The sequence below is a fragment of the Schistocerca piceifrons genome, chromosome 4, assembly GCF_021461385.2.
Source record: "Schistocerca piceifrons isolate TAMUIC-IGC-003096 chromosome 4, iqSchPice1.1, whole genome shotgun sequence".
In the NCBI taxonomy this organism is placed as follows: domain Eukaryota; kingdom Metazoa; phylum Arthropoda; class Insecta; order Orthoptera; family Acrididae; genus Schistocerca; species Schistocerca piceifrons.
The window spans coordinates 766027867-766052086 of record NC_060141.1 but is presented as its reverse complement, the minus strand read 5'-3'; the positions used below and the strand labels follow the sequence as shown (position 1 = coordinate 766052086).

The window sequence follows — 24220 nt, the reverse complement described above, 5'->3', positions numbered from 1 at the left end:
CGGGCCTTTCTGGATACAGAAAATGTTCAACTGCTGCCCTGGCCAGCACATTCTCCCGATATCTCACTAATTGAAAACGTCTGGTCAATGGTGACCGAGCAACTGGCTCTTCACAATACGCAGTCACTACTCTTGATGAACTGTGGTATCGTCTTGAAGCTGCATGGGCAGCTGTACCTGTACACGCCATCCAAGCTGTGTTTGACTCAATGCCCAGGCGTATCAAGGCCGTTATTACGGCCAGAGGTGGTTGTTCTGGGTACTGATTTCTCAGGATCTACGAACCCAAATTGCGTTAAAATGTGATCACATGTCTGTTCTAGTATAACATATTTGTCCAATGAATAGCCGTTTATATCTGCATTTCTTCTTGGTGTAGGAATTTTAATGGCCAGTAGTGTCGTAAAAGTTAACTGGAATACAGTTACATAATTTCTGATGGATTTGATGACGTTTATTATCAGATAGCTTTTACGTAAGCACACCACGTGCATTTTTCAGTTGACAGATCGTTCACATTACAATGTATCCACACATGGACGTTAAGAATGTGAGAATAGTAAACAAAACAGTTCATCATCATCATCATGAACATTTTTCCGATCCAGGCTGGTTATGTTGGGAGTATAATCTTGGCCGTCTACTCCTGTTTTCCCACTATCTTTCTGTGTTAACTCCGGTCCAGCTCTCGCCTTTTTTTACGACACACACTTCCAGACCTTTCAAACCTTTATCCCTTGGTCTTCATTTTACTGGTTTCCTTCGAATGTCCATTTCTTATATCTTCTTCATAATCCTCTTGTTTTCCATTCTCTTTAAGTGCCCATACCATCTTGGCCTTGATGGTTCTATCCTGTTCTGCAAGGGTTGCTCTTTCATTATTTCACTTACCCTTTCATTTCTCATCCCATCTCTCCTTCTTACTCCTACCCTACTTCCGAGAAACTTCATTTCACAAGCCTGTAACCCGCTTACATCTGTTTCATTACCCACGTTTGAGATGCGTTGGGGAGTAATGGGGTGTAGCAGCTTTTGTATGCTACTACTTCACATTTTTGTGGGACTTCTTTGTTCTAAAACAGCTCCTAACATTTCACAGATATGCTTCTGTCTGTCTGCCACGTTCACTGGCCTCTTTCTCATTTCTTGCATTTTCCTCTATCACATTTCCTAAGTACTTCACACTTCCCACCTTCTTCAATTCTTTACCTCCAATCTTTATTTCGCTAGTTGGTCTATGTTTCAACGAAACAGTTACGCATTATAATTCTGTCAAACACAGCAAAGAACGTTAAAGTTTAACGTAATGGATAGTGTTTTTATGAGAGGTTATACGATGAACCACACAAAAATGAAACAATAGTAACGGAATGTAACCGAACTAATTTAGGCGATGCTGAGGGAAATACGATTAGCAACTGAGACACGAAAAGTAGTAGAGGAGTCTTGCCATATGGGTAGCAAAACAACTGATGGCGACACAAGTAAAGACCGTACATAAATGTAGACTGGCAATGACAAAAAAAGCGTTTTTGAGAAAGAGAAGTTTATTAACAACGAATATAAACGTAACTGTTAGGAAGTATTCTCAGAAGGTATTTGTTTGAAGTTAATCCTTATATGGAAGTGAAACGTGGACGATAAACATTTCTGACACGAATAAAAACTTTTTAATTCTGCACTTATAGAAGAATACTAAAGGTTGCATTGGTCGATCGACTAACTAGAGAAGAGGCACCTCATCGAACTGATGAGAAAACCGCTTTTGCGGCCCACGTTGACTAAAAGAAGGAACAGGTTCGTGTGACCCATCATGCGGATTAAAGAATAGATCATATGGCTGAAAATATAAAACAAACGCAAAGTACAGTAAAAAACGTACCCATTGCATAGAGTTGCTATGTGGCAACGTTTTTTACAAAAAAATCCTAATGTCTTAGAACGACATAAATAAAGATAACTTTCTCATCCAAGAACAAGTTGTGTTAGACTGCCCTGCAACCTTCACCTGAAAAATCTGCAATGGTCACACTTACCAAAGATAAAGGTCGCAAGTTTGAGAACAAATGTTAACTTCAAGATACTGCAAACCTGTATGAGGGCCACAGAAATTAATTATCGAGCATTATGAAAGCAAACCAAACAATTTCTTTAAAAGTTTCGACGCAGTACTGGATAATGTTTTAGACTATTAACTTTTCCTGTGTGCTTATCAGGACTGAAACTATTTTTTTCCGTATATATCTTATCTTACATTATTTACTAAACGTTATAATGCTAACAATGTATAGGGTGGTCAAAAACAGTCTGAAAAGCGCTGCAGTGTAGATTGTGCCGAGAAATTATTGTTAAGAAAAAATTCGATACGTTGCGCTGTTTCCGACGTAATTGGCAATGAAGTTAGCCAGTCAGTCGTTGCGGCGCAAATTTAAACAGCCTGCCAGAATTGTTCTTCGTCTGGTTGCCTCATACCTAGCTTTAATTTATCACTTCCGAAAAAGGCACAGTTTAACTTGTAATGAGCACTTGAACAAATGGTAACTCACGGATCCACAGATGTCTGTGCATTACCGCATTTTAGCGCGTCCAAGTGCTTGAATGGGCGCGCAACGACCTGAGCGGCTAACGTCAATGCTAATTAAATCGGAAACGCTACAACATATCGAATTTTTTAGCTATTTTTCCTCAGTACCGTCTACCTTGCAGCTTGCCGTGAGGTCCAACTTAAAATGAACACGTTTTACAACAAAAAGATTTTAAGGCATGTAAATGTACACTTTCACTTCCGTTTTTTGTGATGCCGGACTAAAAATTTTATATCAAGTATTACTTCTTAGCTCATGTTATGAGACATATTCCAAGTATATGCAATTTGTTACAGACCTGAAGATAACAGCAAAGTCTGCCGAAACGGGTTGTTTTAAATAAAGAAATATTTATGCCATCTTCGTTTTAGAAAGTTTTTAGCAAGTAAAACAGATGGCTCCTGACTTCTCAAAATGAGCACTTCACCTCTCGGCCATCTGTCATGGTGCTGCAAGAAATCGCCAGGACTTGTCTCTACGAACAGTTATATAAAATGTCTTCCACCTGATGATGATGATGATATAACAAAACAGTTAATGGATAATGTTTAAACTTTGTGGCTAATGCAGATCTATACATTCATTTATTTTTAATTACCTGTGGCAGTCCTTATAACATAGCCTGGAAGGTGTGCAATTGGCCTCAGCGAGAGTTAATTTCGTAATGGAGTGAAGAATGGGGTAAAAAAATTGTAGAGGGAGATCAAGGCTTGACTACAGTACGCAAGTCCCACGCGGATATTCGTTGTAATAGTTGCGCATACATGAGGCGGGTCAGCACTAGCATAGAGAGCTGCTATCAGATCAGTCCCTGAAGACCACAACAGCACACAAAGTAAATGGTAGCGGTATTCCGACAACTAGATGTTATGTTTTTCAATCTTGCTTCGAGGTCAATAACTGCGCAAACGAAGTCAGCAGTACTTGGCAAAATGGCTAGTGGCGAGCTGCACTGTTCACGGCACTCGAGTATACCTAGTTCAAGGAAGGAAGGAAGGAAGTTTAGCGTTTAACGTCCCGTCGACATCGAGGTCATTAGTGGGGGCCCCGAGTTCTCTCTGGCGTAGGGACACACTCGCTTATCGGTGCATCTCCCTCTTACTTACTTTTGTCAACAACACATTCCTGGGCAGCAGGGATTGGGGAACTTCAAAACATGAGTCCACTGCTAGCGCTCCTTGTTTCCGCGATAACAAATCACCAGCAAACAACAAATAGGATCATCTATAGAGGTCAGGGGTCGTAAACGCAGCAGTCAAACAACGCCGGCTGTCAATAGAAACACATCCGCAGAGTAACACACCGGACAAGAAGTGGAAATAATACCATGCTGACAGCAACTGTGGTGTCACCGCCAGACACCACACTTGCTAGGTGGTAGCTTTAAATCGGCCGCGGTCCATTAGTACATGTCGGACCCGCGTGTCGCCACTGTCAGTGATCGCAGACCGAGCGCCACCACACGGCAGGTCTCGAGAGACTTACTAGCACTCGCCCCAGTTGTACGGACGACTTAGCTAGCGATGCAACACTGACGAAGCCTCGCTTATTTGCAGAGAAGATAGTTAGAATAGCCTTCAGCTAAGTCAATGGCTACGACCTAGCAAGGCGCCATTAGCCTTACATAGCAATTGATAGTTATCGTATGAAGCATGTCTCATCAAGAACGATGTGTACAAATGATGGACTAAAGTTAAGTATTCCAGAAGCTACGTACTTTTCTTTATAGCATTCATTACGTATCCTGTTTCAGACTTCACGCCATCCTGCGTGAGTTAGCGCGTGCATTTCGGCCTCCTCTCTCAATTAGTGTGCGTTGTGTTGGCTAATCTGCCGACACAACAGCAACAATTATTTTTTACGAAATATTCACCTACGTGGGTAAGTTTTTAATATCGTGAAATACGTGCATCCAATATTTCAGCGTAGGCGGTTGACTATGAGAAGTCGTGTACAGGATGACTTGCTACTTTTTTTGGTCTCGAGGTTTGTACCTCAGACACCTCAGCGTTCCACTCTGGTCCCGGTGGCCAATGCTGCTAAGGCAATGTAAACTATACAAGTCTACGAGTAAGTGTGCTTACATTCTGATGAGGTAGAACATGTGTATTACGACTTAAAGAAGATGATAAATAATAGAAAACCCAACGACAAGGTGATAACGGGGAGATTTTAATGTAAAAGGAGGACACAAACCAAAGAACGTCCTTGAGTGGAGAGCTTTGGGTTGACAACAGAAACGAGGAAGGTCATAAGTTAGAAGTCTAGCGTTTTCGTCCGTAACACGTTCTTTCCAGAAGAAAACGAATATAAAATAGAAACAACCAAATGGAACTAAGTATTTTTTTATTTTAAATTAAATTACTCCTGAATTTGAAGTAAAACATGAAATTTAAAGCTACAGACTAAACATCGATATAAAGCAGGAAAGAAACAGACCCTTGAGATAAGAAGTCCGAAGCGGTGATCATTTCAGAACAGGGAGACAAGCACAAAAATGCTCCTATCGGAGCACAAAAAAGGCGAATATGCTACTGTTTTTAAAAAATCTGACAAGTAGGGTACCAGCTGCTTTCAGTCTCCGCAGCACCTTTAAAAATTTTCCCAAAATTTTATGGCATGCAACACATGCGCGCCTTTTAACATACAACTCACTACCCACTGCAACAAGCATCCTTAATTGCAGCTTCCTCACACCCACTAATTCATCGCCGTAAATAGCTCACGCTCACCCACTCCATTTGCCCTTTCTCACTGACTAATTCAGCCCAACTCATTGTCCTTATCTCTTTGCACGTCTTTGTCACTGTCTCCTCTGTCACAGCCACAGTCCCCTTTATTCCGCCCTAGTACTGCTGTCTCATCTCGCGGTCACTGTGTCCCTCTTGCTCTCTTTTACTGCTACTATCTCATTCCTTCCTTCCCACTGCTGCTGTCTCTATCTCCCTCTGTCTCTCATTAGCACTTGCTGTAAGCCACTTCCACTTTCTCCTTCTCTTTATTCCTGTCCCACTGGCACTGTCTCCTTCACACTTTAGATATCACTGTTCTGTCACTGCCGACTGTGTACCACTGCCACCGTGTCCCCCTCTTTCACAGTGCCATTGTCTCCTTCGCTCTTTCAACACAACAACCACTGTTTACTATTTTTGCAGTATTTATTACTTTTCTGTTTCTTTCCCACCACCCCACCCCACCCCTGTCAGCATAAAAAATCGCCAATATATTCGCATGCCAAATGTTTTGGGAAAATTTTTGAAAGATGCTGAGGAAAGTAGAATGAGGCAGCTGGTACCCTACTTTTCAGTCTTTTATTAAACAAGAGCATATTCCCTTTTTCGTGCTCCGATAGGAGTATTTCTCTGCTGCTTCCTTTCTTTTCCTCGCTACAGTAGGACGTTTCAATCATATGTAGAGAAATTTGTCAGTAAAATTTTGATAGTTAACTTATGCGAAACGGAAATAACGGAAAACTAATTTTACACCTCAGAGTGGATTTTACGTGAACAAAAATTTTGCATATCCTTCCGTACTAGAAAATGGGACTCCCAGAATCATTCTGATGATAACGCACACACTTTACAGAGTCTCTCTCCGTGCTACGTCAATTTATAAACAGCTTTTCGTCTTACACCGGATTTTATGTGCGTATTTTACATGTGCAAGTAGGGTAACTTTGAATCTCTGCCTCTCCGAAACGGTTAAAGATATCAAGACAATTTTCAAAGATTGTTCGAGCCCGCGGTCCAACGAATGTGTAGTAAAAATTACAGTTATTTGCTGTGAATAGCCGTGTTTTGGTGCGTTTCTCGATAACGGATAAAAAATTTTGGAAATGGGAAGATACCACTTCTAGACAAGTGCCTAGAAGATGTGCCGTTAAAATTTGAGCAATTTGCGGCGGTTACTTATCCAGATATCCGCTACTGATGGCGAAACGATGCCGAAAACTGCTTTTTTCTGGTTTTCTCGGCAACTATATGGTGGCTCCGTAGCCCCTTCAGGCGCACTGCAGATCACACCCAATGCTAAAAGAACCAAACAAGATCCTCCATTTGTCGAGGCTGGAGGAAGTATGTGATATTCAAAATTTGACCCTGTACTGCACGATACTCACAGTTACACCATCTTTCTGTTGGGTACAGAAATGGTCCCAAACTAAGAGCTATCCGAAACACTTCGCCCTATCTTTCTATCACCAATAGGACCCGGTATGAGACCCGAAAAAAATGCGTTCTTATGCACGGCATTTGAAAACCTATTGGTGGAACTGTGGCATGCGTACCGATACAGTGATTAAATTAAGAAACGACTGAAAACAATATGGGTATAATGAAAAGCCGGCCGGTGTGGCCGAGCGGTTCTAGGCGCTTCAGTCTGGAACCGCGCGTCCACTATGGTCGCAGGTTCGAACCCTGCCTCGGGCATGGATGTGTGTGATGTTCTTAGGTTAGTTAGGTTTAACTAGTTCTAAGTTCTAGGGGACTGATGACCTCAGATGTTAAGTCCCATAGTGCTCAGAGCCATTTTTTTATAATGAAAAAATGTGTTTGGGAGAGAAGATTTCTTCAGCAAAGCTGGCAGACGACACAATCACTAACAGAGAAAATTATATAATAGGCGCTGGCTAATGATAATTATGTTGGGCTTTGTAGTGGTACTTGAATTACATAACCATTACGGCATCTCACCTTAACCTCTCGATACCAGCAATATTCTACTGTGTTTCTGTAAAATAGTTAACATATTTCTGTGACAACATTCAGATTTGATTTCATTAATGTAGAAGTACTTCGATACATCGATATGTATATATTGCAATGATATTATTCTTATGTGTATTCTTTCTTTTGTCACTATGATCTTTGACAGACCTGTAATTCTGATTTTTTGGGTGCGTAAGTGGTTATTAGAGAGTCAAGCTTTGGTCGTCATGTTAAAAAGACGCAAATTGTAGTCACTTTATGAAATGTGAACTTTAACAGTGAGGAAGATATTTTCAAGTATGTTTTATATTGTGAAGTGATGTTTTGGATCGAGTTACTTGATATTGCAACAAAAGTAATAAAAAAGAAGTGTAAATTAAATTCGGAGTGCTGATTAATTTTTTTACATCACCATTGTCCTAGCTTTCAAAACTTTAATCTTCAAGAATGGTTTATGAAACACATCTATAAAACTTTTGAATATCGCAGAATAACACCTAGGCCTCTTTGCATCCGAGCTTGGAATCATCACTACCTAGATTTTCGACGATTGAGCCACGAGTTCACAACGAGACCAGCGTGGGAAACACGAAAAGGTGAGTGCCTAGTTTATCCACTATTTCAAGAAATGACTTTACTAACTGTGCTCTAATGACACCTGACACGTAATATAACTTTGTTGTTGCCCGAAAATGCAATATTTAGCAGCGAGAGCAACACTACAATCATAATTAATTTTTGACCTATGTTGTGGTAGGGTTGTTACAGCTTCTTGAAGTAACCATCGTCAAAACTGTACATGGACTCAGAGATTTCTTTACATGCCTAAATAGTTTAAGAGATTAATTATAAACATACGTGATGAAAAACAATGGAATACCCCAAGGAATGACATAAGATGTACATAAAGTAACTCTAGGTACCACAAGAAAAGGTATCAGAAGAAGATGATAATTCAACTAAAAGGTTGAAGACACTAAATTACTTATAGAACATTTACGAAGGAAAAAATTCCTAAAAACTGAAAAAAAGAACACAGACGAGACAAAAAAAGGAAGTCTATATTTTCTCTTAGTAATGCACAAAATTGTTATCGCAAGGCGCATGGTACATAGCTCACTGGAGCACCTGTAAATCGTGAAGAAAAATCATAGAACAGAAGAATGAATTTGAATTTGGTTCTGCCTGCGTGTCACTGACTTTGAGGGAGGAAAAAACCTTCCGTTCCGTGAAAGCCTGGAACCAACTGTAGGAACGTCACTGTAAGGCAAAGAATTCTCGGGGACCAGTCACTGCTCCCATGCTGATGTAGGTTTCATGGACGTCTCTTCGGTGAGGACAGAAGCAGTACACCCAATCTCTCTGCATATAGAATAAATTCTGTGTAGAAGTGTGAGAAAGTGTTCTAAATGTTTGCGTAGCATGTATCTCAGGGGGAACATGAGCACCTGGCCGATATTCACACAATGGGATGTGGGAAACCGCTTAAAAATCAAATCCGGGTTGACCAGCACACCGACCCCTTGTAGTTAATGCGGTGCCGGCACATCACTCCGTCCTCTACGCGGGCCGTTAACAGGTGCTGCTGCCCGGGCGGATGCTAGGCTCACCGTATACATGCGCCACGTCTCTATCTACCACTCCCCCCCCCCCCCCCCCCCAACTTATTGTTTCCAACTACTTAATGTTTATAACTACTGCAGAAAGTATATAAAACATTGATACCTGGTTATATCGACGCTACTGCCAACACTCCTACCAGCATCCAAGAGTGTCACTCACTTTTCAACCACAACCACCACAGTCTTTTTAAAGACTCGAACGTCCATGTATGGAACAGCTTCAAACGTCTCATTACTTAACAAATGGGTTAACAATGTTGACGCTACGCATGTAAGCGAAAAAAGGTTTGAAATTATGTGTGAAGTTTACTGGAAGTAGCTAAGTGGTCTCATTCTCAAACAGCGGGCGAACTGCAACTGGGAGCAGGTAATCTCTTTAGAAGATTAGTTACACAGATGTGAGCATCAGACTAAAGAAAAACATAATAAACCTGTAGTGACAATAGAAAATTTGTGGCAGAGCGGGATGCGAGCTCTGATTTTCTGCGTTTCACCGGCAGTCACCGTAACCATTAAGACGTCCGTGCATGCAAATGTGTTCAAATGTATGTGAAATCTTATGGGACTTGACTGCTAAGATCATCAGTCCCTCAGCTTACACACTACTTAACCTAAATTATTCTAACGACAAACACACACATCCATGCCCGAGGGAGGACTCGAACCTCCACCGGGACCAGCCGCACAACCCATGACTGGAGCGCCTAAGACCGCTGGGCTAATCCCGCGTTGTGAAAACTTTCATTCTCCCTGATATTCCACCTATGATTCTGAACACTAACACCAGAACGAAATACCTTCAGCTGCTGACGGGCGTTGGTATATATCAACGGGAACAGGTGAAAATGTGCGCCCCGACCGGGATTCGAAACTGGGATCTCCTGCTTACATGGCAGACGCTCTATCCATCTGAGCCACCGAGGGCACAGATGATAGCGCGATTGCAGGGACTATCTCACGCACGCCTCCCGTGAGACCCACATTCTCACCTTGTACGTCCACACACTACGTTCGTAGTATCCCACGGCAACACATGGACATGTCCGAAAGAACAGACACCGTATCCATATAACCAACACCAGAGGTTTTCCCACATGGTTTGTGGAGTAGCACTACGGGGGAACGGAGTCGCTGGAGGACCAGTCTAGGAATCTAACGAGAAGAAACGCGAGTGACAATGGAAGATGGAGTCGGGTCTGGAGAAGAGCTCAGACAGCCTAGTGGTTGAGGCGACTGCTCAAGAAACGCAGCATATCCGCGTTCGAATCTCAATCTTGCACAAACTTTCTACTGTCACCTCATATCTCTTAATTACATTGCAGGTTCAACATATGTGAACGGTTTAGTGCTATTTCATGTCGACCCGCCAGGATAGCCGAGAGCGCTAACGCGCTGCTTCCTGGACTCGGGTAGGGGTGCCAGCCAGCCTGAATGTGGTTTTTAGGCGGTTTTCCACATCCTACTAGGTGAATACTGGACTGGTCCCCACGTCCCGCCACAGTTCCACGACTCGCAGACATTTGAAACACGTTCACACTCTTTCACGATTTCCACTAGACGCAGACAGCTGGGGTACACTCATTCCGTCCCGGGGGGGTATGGGATGGCAGCAGGAAAGGCATCCGGCCACCCCTTAAAATTAACCATGCCAAATCAGTACTTAACCCTGCCGACCCAGCGCACAATGCGGGATAAAGGCAGTAGCAAAGAAAGAGTGTTATTTCATGCCATCAAATTTTCAATTGTTTCATCGTATTCGATCCATTTCAGTGCATCGAATCCATTACAGAAAGAAAAAACAACGAGTGTACCTGTATACGTTTGCTTAATTATGGCCTTTATGTTTCGGAACTACAGAAGGAGCAAGCTGTCATTCGTGTATGGCGGTATGTGGTCTCAATAGCAGGACGAACAAGTGCATTGCACTACGTGTGCCGCTAGACAGCAATTGACAGTCCATAGGCGGGCGCACTGAATGTCAGCGAACTGTGTGCTGCGGCATGTGATCCGCCGACAGGTGTGTATGACGTCACACATCCTCCGAACAGTGCGTGTGTCGTGACACCGTGCTCCCGACTGCATCCACATTTGCGGCATAACGGCCAGAAGCTAACAAGACGTGACCATTCAATCGCTTTACAGCTGCCACCCTGTGCGCTTCACTTAGTTGCTATCGACGCTCTTTTCACAATTATTAAGTAGATGCTTCAGCTCCTAATGCCCTTTAGTTTTAGTAATATACCACTGTTGTTCTTTATTTTTGTTGTTTTTGGTGGAAGAATGCTACATCCCAAATAAACTACATTTGACAACGTCACCAAGAGATCATTGCTGACTATCTTAAGAATCCACACATACCCTAAGAAACAAATCTTATAGTGTTGAGACACAAAGAGAAAAGAAGACAAAGTAACTTTAACGTTGCTGGCTCGTCTACCTCACATGTTCGTAGTAATACATTAACAGTTTACGTTAAGTCTACGTGCAACTGAATAAATGCTGGTTTGTCAGGCGCGATTTGCCTTTTTTACTCATGCATCTTCGGTGACCTGAAATACATATACGTTGTCGCTAATATGTAAAATTTTTAGTTTATGTATTATGCCACTGTACTTACAAGCGCAAACCAGTTCTACTTCGGACACCTACTTACTCATTTCATTTGTTTTATTATAGTAAAATTAGGAAATACATGCACTGTAATTACAGTAAATAATAAAACACGTGTACTAAGAAAGAAGATACCGGTACAAGAAATGATTATAGTTTGTAAAAGCATTCCGTCTTCAGGCCACGAGTGGCCTACCGGAACCATTCGACCGCCGTGTCATCCTCAGTGGAGGATGCGGATAGGAGGGGCGCGGGATCAGCACACCGCCCTCCCGGTCGTTATAATGGTATTCTTGACCGAAGCCGCTACCATTCGGTAGAGTAGCTTCTCAATTGGCATCACGAGGCTGAGTGCACCCCGAAAAATGGCAACAGCGCATGGCAGCCTGGATGGTCACCCATCCAAGTGCCGACCACGCCCGACAGCGCTTAACTTCGTTGATCTCACGGGAACCGGTGTAGCCACTGCGGCAAGGCCGTTGCCCGATTATAGTTTGTAATTGTAAGTACAGTGGCACAATATGAGAATTATAAATGCTTCATTTAAATGATAGTATATATGCATTTCAGGCCACTGAAGATCCTTCAATAACGTACTGTGAACGTTTCTGGCCAAACTACTCTAGTTGCACATCAACAGAAAAAAAAAAAAATGATCGGATGTCATTCCCCGTCCGGGGAAGAATTATTGTAACGTAAAACTATCTCGATCATTATATGTCGTTGGCGAACCATCTACAAAAATCTATGGCCCTTTTGCAATACTGCAAAACAGTTTTTTCGTTTATTTTTATCAAGAGCTGCATACTCACTTTCGTAGACTTTAAGAACTACTTCACAGATGCCGAATCTTCTTTCATGCACTCTTTTTTTTCCACAGGTATCAGGGAGTGATGACGCAGGACCATTTACGAGATATAGTCACAGAACCGAAAAATACCCCCTTTTCGGGAACATTTTTGCCCCTCACCACTATCCCACAACTCCGCCGAGGGGGAAAACCTAGGATAGTCATACTGGGACACAAACGAAGCCATTAAAACAATAAAACCTTCTGTAGCAATTATTTCCTATTTGAATGCTAATTCTACTGAACTATTTCTCGATAGAGGCGACGAATCCCTGGCGCCACAGAAGGCTCCACATTTCTCTCCTGCTATTCCTATCGATGGTTCCTTTGATAAGGATACAACGGATTTCCTTCCCCAATCAGAGTTTGTGCAGTCCCACTAACGACCTTCCCATCGATGAAACAAACCTTTAGCTACCTTTCTTTCACTTCGTGTTCCAACGAAGTTCTCCTTCTTGGAAATTTCAAAAAATCGTCGAAAGAATATCATAGCGGAGTAGCGGAATTTACAGGAAAACCGTTGTAGAAGCACGGCGCCTTCAGACCGACTTAACCTACTTTTGACATCAATAAGAAAAATCAGCGCCGGTTTAACGCCCAAGCGACACAAGTCTTCGCTTGAGATGCTCGGCTGAGTGGGGCGCTAGAGGTGCACCGCTGTATAATTCCTACACAGGACGTTATCACACTTCATGGCGGCCGCTCGAGGCGTCAGGCTGACAAGGGAACATCCCCATCGCACCCCCCTCAAATTTAGTTATAAGTTGGCACAGTGGATAGGCCTTGAAAAACTGAACACAGATCGATCGAGAAAACAGGAAGAAGTTGTGTGGAACTATCAAAAAATAAGCAAAATATACAAACTGGGTCGTCCATGCGTAAGATAGGCAATATTAAGGGCAATGTGAGGCGAGGAGCTCCGTGATCCCGTGGTTAGCGTGAACAGCTGCGGAACGAGAGGTCCTTGGTTCAAATCTTCCCTCGACCGAAAATTTTAACTTTTTATTTTCAGTTTATGTGAAAAACTCTTATGTTTTCATCACTTTTTTTGGAGTGATTATTACATCCACAAGAAAACCTAAATCGGGCAAGGTAGAAGAATCTTTTCACCCATTCGCCAAGTGTACTAGTTATGTGGGTCGACAACATATTCCTGTCATGTGACGCACATGCTGTCACCAGTGTCGTATACAAAATATCAGACGTTTTTTCCTGTGGAGGAATCGGTTGACCTATGACCTTGCGATCAAATGTTTTCGGTTCCCATTGGAGAGGCAAGTCCTTTCAACTAATCACACGGTTTTGCGGTGCGGTCGCAAAACACAGACACTAAACTTATTACAGTGAACAGAGACGTCAATGAACGAACGGACAGATCATAACTTTGCGAAAATAAAGAAAGCAAAATTTTCAGTGGAGGGCAGATTTGAACCAAGGACCTCTCGTTCCGCAGCTGTTCACGCTAACCACGGGACCACGGCGCTCCTCGCCTCACATTGCCCTTAATATTGCCTATCTTACGCATGGACGACCCAGTTTGTATATTTTGCTTATTTTTTGATAGTTCCACACAACTTCTTCCTGTTTTCTCGATTGATCTGTGTTCAGTTTTTCAAGGCCTATCCGTTGTGCCAACTTATAACTAAATCTGAGGGGGGGGTGATGGGGATGTTCCCTTGTGAGAGGGGCGCCCAACTGCAAAATGTGTGTACGCTGTACATCACAATTACTAGTGACAACTGACATGAGCGAAAGTGTAAAAGTCCAAAACATACGCAGTATATTCGCAAATATTCGATTATGTCGTGGAACATTTAAGTAACAGACTTCAGTACGTTATACTGGGCGCGGAATGGTCCAAATAACCGAAATTAACATCGGCTGTGTCGCAAGGCAGTGTAATACGACCTCTGATGTTTTCAAACATACATAAACGATTTATCAGACAGTAAAAGCAGCACTATCAGATAGTTGTGTGCGACGATGTATCGTTGTATTGCGCATACGTGCGAAAAGAAATCTACTAATGTAAACTGCACTGTTGATGACCAACTGCTGGAAACATCTAGGAGTAACTATCCACCGCGACCTTTAAGTGGAATGACCACATAAAACGAATAGTAGGAAAAGCGGATGTTGGACAAGATTCATGGGAAGAATCTTAAGGGAATTCAACTCATCTTCGAAGGAAGAGGCTTACAAGGCGCTTGTTCGGCCGATTCTTGAATGGTGTTGTTGTTGTCTTCAGTCCAGAGACTGGTTTGATGCAGCTCTCCATGCTACTCTATCCTGTGCAAGCTTCATCTCCCAGTACCTATTGCAACCTACATCCTACTGAATCTGCTTAGTGTATTCATCTCTTGGTCTCCGTCTACGATTTTTACCCTCCACGCTGCCCTCGAGTACTAAATTGGTGATCCCTTGATGCCTCAGAACATGTCCTACCAACCGAGTCCTCCTCCTAGTCAAGGTGTGCCACAAATTTCTCTTCTCCCTAATTCTATTCCTCATCATTAGTTATGGGATCTACCCATCTAATCTTCAGCATTCTTCTGTAGCACCACATTTCGAAAGCTTCTATCCTCTTCTTGTCCAAACTACTTATCGTCCACGTTTCACTTCCATACATGGCAACACTCCATACAAATACTTTCAGAAACGACTTCCTGACAAATCTATGGTCGATGTTAACAAATTTCTCTTCTTCAGAAACACTTTCCTTGCCATTGCCAGTCTATTTTTTATATCCTCTCTACTTTGACAATCATCAGTTATTTTGCTGCCCAAATAGCAAAAGTCATCTACTACTTTAAGTTTCTCATTTCCTAATCTAATTTCCTCAGCATCGCGCGATTTAATACGACTACATTCCATTATCCTCGTTTTGCTTATATTGATGTTCATCTTATATCCTCCTTTCAAGACACTGTCCATTCCCTTCAGCTGCTCTTTCAGGTCTTTTGCTGTCTCTGACAGAATTACAATTTCTTCTCCACGGATTTTAATTCCTCATCGATTTGGGAGCCTTACCGGCTAGGCCTGATAGAAGATAGAGAAGATCCAACGAAGGGCGGCACGTTTCGTCACGGGATCGTTTAGCTGGCGAGAGAGCGTTACGGAGACGCTGAACGAACTTCAGAGGCAGACGGTACAGGAGAAGCGTTGTGCTTCGTGGAGAGGCGGCATTCGCGAGTGGAACAGGGTAGGGGAATAAGTTACTGGTGCCAGAAGTACCATCCGCCACACATTGTTAGGTGGTTTGCGCATTGTGAGGGAGATGTAGATAATTTACATGGGTGATCGTATAGAACTGGAGAAACACTTGGACAATATATTGATTTGGTTTCATGAATAGCAGCTCTCTGTAAGTGTACATAAACGTACGATAAGGCCCGTAACAAAGAGAGAAAACAGTCTAGTGTCCGTTTACAAAATTAACGCGTGCATCACATGTTAAAAGTACTGATGGGTAATATTAAGAAGCGATTAGAAATGGGACTACCTGGTAAAATCAGTATTGGACAAGACTAATGCTAGACACATTTGTTAAAGGGGTTCTGGGAAAGTGTGCCGCGTCTGTAAAGGAAGTCGCAAAAATAAAAAAAAATAAAAAAAAACGTTGCTGCGATGAGTGCCAGAGTATTGTCGCAATGTTTGGAGTCATCAAACGGCACTAAAGCAGACACAGAAAGAGTTCTCGGACGAGCTGCTAGCATCGCAAAAGGCCGGTACAGCCTATACGAAAGTGTAACAGAAAATCTCTGACAACTTACATGGAAATCCCTGGAGGAAAACAGTTCTCGCAAAACCCTACTCCGTAGAGTTGACAAAAGCATACATAATCAAGCAGTTTGCTCAAGCGTGCTGTACCATCTGCAGGAGACTTCTTGTAATCCTGTTGGGCGTACTGCGACGTCAGCTAAAAACGTGGAAGGATTTTAATGAACTGACGCTGCCCACGGAAGCCTACCAACACTACTGGCCATTAAAATTGCTACACCACGAAGATGACGTGCTACAGACGCGAAATTTAACAGACAGGAAGAAGTTGCTGTGATATGCAAATGATTAGCTTTTCAGAGCATTCACACAAGGTTGGCGCCGGCGGCGACACCTACAACGTGCTGACACGAGGGAAGTTTCCAACCGATTTCTCATACACAAACAGCAGTTGACCGGCGTTGCCTGGTGAAACGTTGTTCTGATGCCTCGTGTAAGGAGGAGAAATGCGTACCATTACGTTTCCGACTTTGATAAAGGACGGATTGTAGCCTATCGCGATTGCTGTTTATCGTATCGCGACATTGCTGCTCGCGTTGGTCGAGATCCAATGACTGTTAGCAGAATATGGAATCGGTGGGTTCAGGAGGGTAATACGGAACGCCGTGCTGGATCCCAACGGCCTCGTATCACTAGCAGTCGAGATGACAGGCGTCTTATCCGCATGGCTGTAACGGATCGTGCAGCCACGTCTCGATCCCTGAGTCAACAGATGGGGACGCTTGCAAGACAACAACCATTTGCACGGACAGTTCGTCAACGTTTGCAACAGCTCTGAGACCATGGCTGCGGTTACCCTTGACGCTGCATCACACACAGGAGCGCCTGCGATGGTGTACGCAACGACTAACCTGGGTGCACGAATGGCAAAACGTCATTTTTTCGGATAAATCCAGGTTCTGTGTACAGCATCATGATGGTCGCATCCGTGTTTGGCGACATCGCGATGAACGCACTTTGGAATCGTGTATTCGTCATCGCCATACTGGCGTATCATCCTGCGTGATGGTATGGTGTGCCATTGGTTACACGTCTCGGGCACCTCTTGTTCGCATTGACGGCACTCTGAACAGTGGACACTACATTTCAGATGTGTTACGACCCGTGGCTCTACCCTTCACTCGATCCCTGCGAAACCCTACATTTCAGCTGGATAATGCACGACCGCATGTTGCAGGTCCTGTACGGGCTTTTCTGTATACAGAAAATGCTCGACTGCTAATCTGGGCAGCACATTCTCCAGATCTCTCACCAACTGAAAACGTCTGGTCAATGGTGGCCGAACAACTGGCTCGTCACAATACGCCAGTCACTACTCTTGATGAACTGTGGTATTGTGTTGAAGCTGCATGGGCAGCTGTACCTGTACACACCATCCAAGCTCTGTTTGACTCAATGCCCAGGCGTATCAAGGCTGTTATTACGGCCATGGGTGGTTGTTATGGGTACTGATTTCTCAGAATCTATGCACCCAAATTGCGTGTAAATGTAATGACATGTCAGTTCTAGTATAATATATTTGTCCAATGAATACCCGTTTATCACCTGCATTTCTTCTTGGTGTAGCAATTTTAGTGGCCAGTAGTGTATTTGTATCATGATTACGGATCGATCGCTTATCAATGGTGCCGGCATAACAACGTGCACATGCTGGAGCGCGTATGGCAGCTAAGCGCAGACTTGTAGAAGCACACATCAGTTGTTAGGCAATCTTCGCACTACGTCCAGACGATAGGAAACATATACACCTCAAATTGCTGGAAAGTTTATTCGAGTATATAAAACCTTTCCGTGTTTCAGGACCATTAAATCGAAAGGCAAAGGGGGATGTTGCATACGTTGCATACTTAAGAAAATATAAAGCGTTTGACCCCCATTACAGACAAACATACTCTTATTGTTTCTGTCGGAACCACTACAAGAGAAAGAAAAGGGAAAATACAGAAAATGTATCTATTTATTCATTTGGAAGAGGAAGAGTTCAGGGACGTGGGTCAGCATTATATGTACTGGATGTACAGGTATTTTTATTGGTTAATGAACAACATCAGTATTTGCGTCTTTTGTAGACTAATACCGCAATTATAGCCATTAAAAGTCGTAAACTTTGAGGGTTAGTGGATGTGGCAAGAGCAAACCATTAATGACTATTTTCCCCTGGGCAGCAGGTCAGCTGTTGTGTGGACGGGTGGACGGAAGACGGTTAGTCTTTACTGACAAACGCAGTCGACTTACGTCAGTGGTGCAGTACGACTGTGCAGAAAACATCAGGTCGTAATGTTTGCCACGTGTTTGTGGGATGACTGTTGGATGCAACCAACACGCTGATGTGCGTACATTTTGTTCCGGCGTGAAGTCCAGCGCCGGCACGCTGGTCGGCAACGTCAGAGCAGAGGCGGCTGTCAAGAAGACGTCAGCCAATTGCACGCTGTCTGTCGCCCTTTCCCTGCGACACATCTTATTTCATAAAGTTAAGTATTGTAATCGTGTTCTTTTGTAATGAACTTCATTAATATGAAACTTCCTGTCAGATTAAAACTGTGTGCCCGACCGAGACTCGAACTCTGGACCTTTTGCCTTTCGCGGGCAAGTGCACTACCATCTGAGCTACCGAAGCACGACCCACGCCCGGTGCTCAAAGTTTTACTTCTGCCAGTATCTCGTCTCACACCTTCCAAACTTTACAGAAGCTCTCCTGCGAACCTTGCAGAACTAGCACTCCTGAAAGGAAGGATATAGCGGAGACATGGCTTAGCCACAGCATGGGGGATGTTTCCAGAATGAGATTTTCACTCTGCAGCGGAGTGTGCGCTGATATGAAACTTCCTGGCAGATTAAAACGGTGTGCCCGACACAGTTGTCGGGCACACAGTTTTAATCTGCCAGGAAGTTTCATATCAGCGCACACTCCGCTGCAGAATGAAAATCTCATTCTGGATTCATTAATATGATTTCCTTGAATTGTTGTCTAACGATACGAGAAAGCAGGTTTCCTAGGCACCCCATATTTGACAAGTAGGCAGGATGCAACGCACATTACGGTACCACATTAAAATATGTGCACTTATACCCGTTACATACAGCGTATGTGTGAGGTATTCGTAGCACCCTCAGCTCATGAGTTAGTGAGACGATCACATATTTTTTATTGGTGTTGAAATAATTATGCCAGCATGTGGATATGTCTTCAGCTCAGAGAGTAACTTAACATGGAAATAAGTTTTTAGTTTCATCAACCAGTCTTACAGTATTATCACGTCCCCTCTTTCGTCATTTTTCTGCATCACAACAGCAATGCCGGCCAAATCGAGTAAATCGTCGTCGTCCGAACAGCACGTATTCTAAACACAACTGATGCCTGCACAAATTTCCATGCACTATACTGAGGCGACAGTGTCTTGAAAGGAGGATACAAGATGAACATCAACAAAAGCAAAACAAGGATAATGGAATGTAGTCTAATTATTAAGTCGGGTGATGCTGAGGGAATTAGATTAGGAAATGAGGCACTTAAAGTAGTAAAGGAGTTTTGCTATTTGGGGAGCAAAATAACTGATGATGGTCGAAGTAGAGAGGATATAAAATGTAGGCTGGCAATGGCAAGGAAAGCGTTTCTGAAGAAGAGAAATTTGTTAACATCCAGTATTGATTTAAGTGTCAGGAAGTCATTTCTGAAAGTATTTGTATGGAGTGTAGCCATGTATGGAAGTGAAACATGGACGATAAATAGTTTGGACAAGAAGAGAATAGAAGCTTTCGAAATGTGGTGCTACAGAAGAATGCTGAAAATTAGATGGGTAGACCACATAACTAATGAGGAGGTATTGAATAGGATTGGGGAGAAGAGAAGTTTGTGGCACAACTTGACCGGAAGAAGGGATCGGTTGGTAGGACATGTTCTGAGGCATCAAGGGATCACCAATTTAGTATTGGAGGGCAGCGTGGAGGGTAAAAATCGTAGAGGGAGACCAAGAGATGAATACACTAAGCAGATTCAGTAGGATGTAGGTTGCAGTAGGTACTGGGAGATGAAAAAGCTTGCACAGGATAGAGTAGCATGGAGAGCTGCATCAAACCAGTCTCAGGACTGAAGACCACAACAACAACAACAACAACATACTGAGGCGAAAGGGATCCGTGCATGCTCTTCCAACAAATGCTTGCACATTTATGCTTGCCAAGCTTGCGAGCTTCCATCTCCGTCTCCACGTGAAATACACAGACTCCATTGCAGCCATCGGCTCCTTTTTCCAACTCGCTGTTTCAAAATGTATTTTCTTGTGCAAAATGCACACAATAGGACCACAACAGAGACGGTTCTGTGGGATGCACACAATGGATTTCTCGTGCCGAATGCGGTCGGCGGGCTAAGACGCATACACACTAGGGCAACGAAGGCCAACGAATGACAGCCAACTGCTTCGTTGATCGATATCTGATTGGTGTGTATAGGCTGCAAATCTGAGCCAATGGAGCGGTTGGCAATGGTTGCGGTTCTGTCTGCTGGCGGGGACATCAGAACATTGGCGGCTGGTCTACCTTGGGACCCCTCTGTTAATGTGGATGCTGAGTCGAATGTTCGTTGGTTGAATAGCGAAGTAGTTGTATCTCTAGGACGGGTGTGTACTGAAATATTTGTGGACAGCGACAAGGCGCATTTAGTATGTTTTACTGGCCTGTTTCGCTATTTAACAAGAGCATCATCGGAAACTCTGGAATTTAAAGTACAGTATTTGCCTGTTAAAGAGCGAAACCGTTCAATAAAGCAATAGTGAGTTGGATTTGTGGCTGTCCTGAAAAACTTACTGGCAATGCCTGCGCTCGCCAAGGCCGTGTATCTATTGTGTTTAAAAACACTGGAGTACGGAGTAGGACACGGAGAGAGCATTAAAAGCAAATAGTGTTTTTATCGTGAACGGGAATGGATGTGGGCACATAGTAACTGTGATTATAAAAACAAATTGAAAAGATTAGGGAAATAAGCGAGCTGTTACAAAGAAATGTGCAGTATGTGAAAAAGAAATTGTAGTCTTCATCGACATCTTTTCCCCGTGAACAGCAAAGAGAAACAAACAAAACTGGGAGTGACCATTAATATCTCAATCTGGCACAGTTCCCCTAAAAGAGGTGCCATCTTCGGAAATTAAGACCTACATAACTCAAAACAATTAGAAATTTGTAGCTTTCATTACGAAAAAAAAAAAAACAGCCCATGTTGCAATGCAGCTGAAAGGTAGTCATTAATTTTGTCCCACCACACTGTTCCCTCGTCATTTCCTCTTCTTCTTCTTCTGACAGCTTATTGCAGTAAAATAAATGTTGCACGTAAGACGACTGCTACATCCTCTTCTTCCCTCATAATATCGACCGGCGAAATTTTAACTAAAACGCTACTGGATAACAGTAAGAAAACTCCTGCAATGTCGGCAAGTTATGAGAGCCAAGTGCGGTTCCACATGGCCCGAGCCCTCAGACCCAGGCTCTTCGTTTGGAGGATGAGGAGCCGAATGGCAATGCATCGCCGACAAACGCTAGGTCGGATCCAGTATCTGTAGTTCGTTGGCCTAGTGCAGAGGTCGTCAAACTTCTCTGCTTAAGAGGCGATACTGACGTAATGGGGTGACGCCTCTGGCCGCATAGGAAAACGGGTGGGAGGTGGGAGGTGCGAGGTGGGGGTGGGGGGTGGGGGGGAGGGTAGAGCGTAAAATGGCCACCTAAAGAGTAATTCAGTTTTCACTAAACCATGGTGGTTGTTAGAAGCTTACCGCTCACATATTTTGAATCTACAATTATGAGGTATCACAGAAAATATTTTTAATTGAAAAAGAAAATATATTGGAACTATACGCATCTTTTTGAAGACTTCCTTGGTGACCAGTTTTCCGTACCTAAGAGGGTACTGTGCCTATGCAATCGCACCAGGATCCCGTGTTTGCTTTTCTGATTTACGGGCACATTTCCTAGGCGTCTCCACGCCCTACTGTCAGAATACGACGCGCCCGCTGCAGAGGGTTTTCAGTCAGACTCTTGTATTGGGCGAAAAATAACACGGCAGAGACGGTTTTCAATAATATAACTTAATTCAAAATTGTCACAAAGGGCTGGAATGTCGGATGACAGGCTTTAGAAGTCAGTTTTATCTGTTGCATAAGAAGTAACTAACTTTTATTTGGGTTGAACACCTTGGCCAATTTTCCCTACTAGTAGAGCGACAGATTTTCCCAATCGGACGTTATGTCGGCTTTAGTTATTCACATAAGAGACAGTAAAACTGAAATAAATAACAAGTTAACTACACATTTGTAGGCCAAAATACGTTGTTTAAATATTGGTACTGTAAAAAAATTATTACTCTCCACAGAAGTGAGAACACAAATGATATAAATGACAAATCAAAAACAAAAACCGTTTTTACTAAAAAAGTAACGGAGCAAGTTTTCTCTGTCAATTTCACTGACAAAGACTGTGAAAGCGAAAGTATACCTGAAATGCCTTGCGACCCGCAGTGTGGACACATTACATCCGCTCAGCTGTCGCAAACTCGTCGCGAGTGAGTCCATTAGTCACGTTAATGATCAGCTGAATAAGCAGCGCGCGGAAATCTAAAAGACCGTGAATACGCTGCACACTGCGCGTGTGAAGGTATAAGGGACGATTCTGTCGTTCGACAAAATCACAAGTTAGCCTTTTCAGGGTGCGCTTACTCTGTCGTAGTAATGAAATTTGTGCTTTTATGTCTTCGTAATTTTTTCCCCTTTGTATTGATGACAGATTGCGTGAAGACTTAACGTTTTTCACACTACCGGTAGTGTTCTCTTACACGAGACACTTAATATCTGTAAAAAAAAAAAAAAAAATGTGTGTGATTTTCCAATACATGGACGAAGAAAATGTCTGCATTGTGAACAAATAAGTACGCAAATAGTTACTTTTTTTTATGAAATCATCGTCTGGCATTAGTGGCCGGGAGAGCCAGTGTGGGGTTGTTCGGCCTCCTGGTGCAAGTCTTTCTATTTGACGCCACTTCCGCGATCTTTGTACCAGAAAAATAATTTTAGATGCTGTTATTTTAATGTTCTTGTATTTGATTTGTTCGACATTGCTTGTACCTATACATATTCTCCAGCAAATAAACGGGTCTGTACGACACCTTCTTCTTCTTATTCTTGTTCCCTGCAGTGTGGAGAATTTACCATTCTATCTGTGCCAAATGCATACACTAGGAATTTTTGCTATTATCATTGCTATTTCGTTAATTCTGTAACGTTATTTCGATGGTTTGTAAGAAGGTTGGTTTCTCACACAATCTCTCGCGAAACAGCACAACACGCAATTTTGGCGTCACTGTGCGAACCCAAAGAAACTTCAAAACTCTATCAAAAGCTTTGCGAAATGATTTGTCTAAAACTAAGAAATAAAACAGATTACAGAAACATTTGAGGAACTCATTGCCTGGACACGATTTCGAGCATTATTCGAAGATGCGTCAGACGTTTCTCTAATCTATTTTATTTCTTACTTGAAAATAAATAATTTCGCAAAAAATTTGACAGATTTTTTATTTTTTTTGTTTACACGTTCTGTTCAAGAAGCATGTTATTGTTGCACGCCACTTGCTTCCTAGTGTCTTGCGTTCTCCAACCGTTCTAAATTCAGTACTAGATACGAAGTAAGCCTTGTTGATACTTAAATATCACATCACTATAACTTTTTATTCCTGAAATAGGTAGGCCTTGTAGAACCTTTGACACCTCATTCACTTAGATAGCAGCACCTGTTCGTGAAATGTTTCAATTCTGCCCGAAGTCAAAGTTTTTTTTAATTGCCCTGTTTGCTTTAAGGCAGTTAAATATATATATTTTTTGAAAAACTAGATCTCAAGTTGATCAATTTTATATCCCATTGTGTTCGTTTGGCTATGAAAATTCATTGTTTAATTTTCCCTCAAATAACTGATTAAGTTTCTCGCAATTACTGTGACAGAGACAGATACAAATGTGGTATATGTGCATTAGTATGGAATTCTATGATTTCTCGCCTTGTAAGTGTTGTACTTTGGCTAGGTGC

The 24220-nt window shown here is 42.7% G+C and overlaps 1 protein-coding gene and 1 pseudogene across 1 annotated transcript in view; both read right to left on the bottom strand.

Annotated features, from left to right (window-relative positions):
* The window catches only part of LOC124794882 (mitogen-activated protein kinase kinase kinase 13), a 389688-nt gene that overhangs the window by 111115 nt on the left and 254353 nt on the right, over window positions 1-24220 (bottom strand). The window lies entirely within an intron of this gene.
* On the bottom strand, window positions 11890-12007 carry LOC124796562 (annotated as a pseudogene).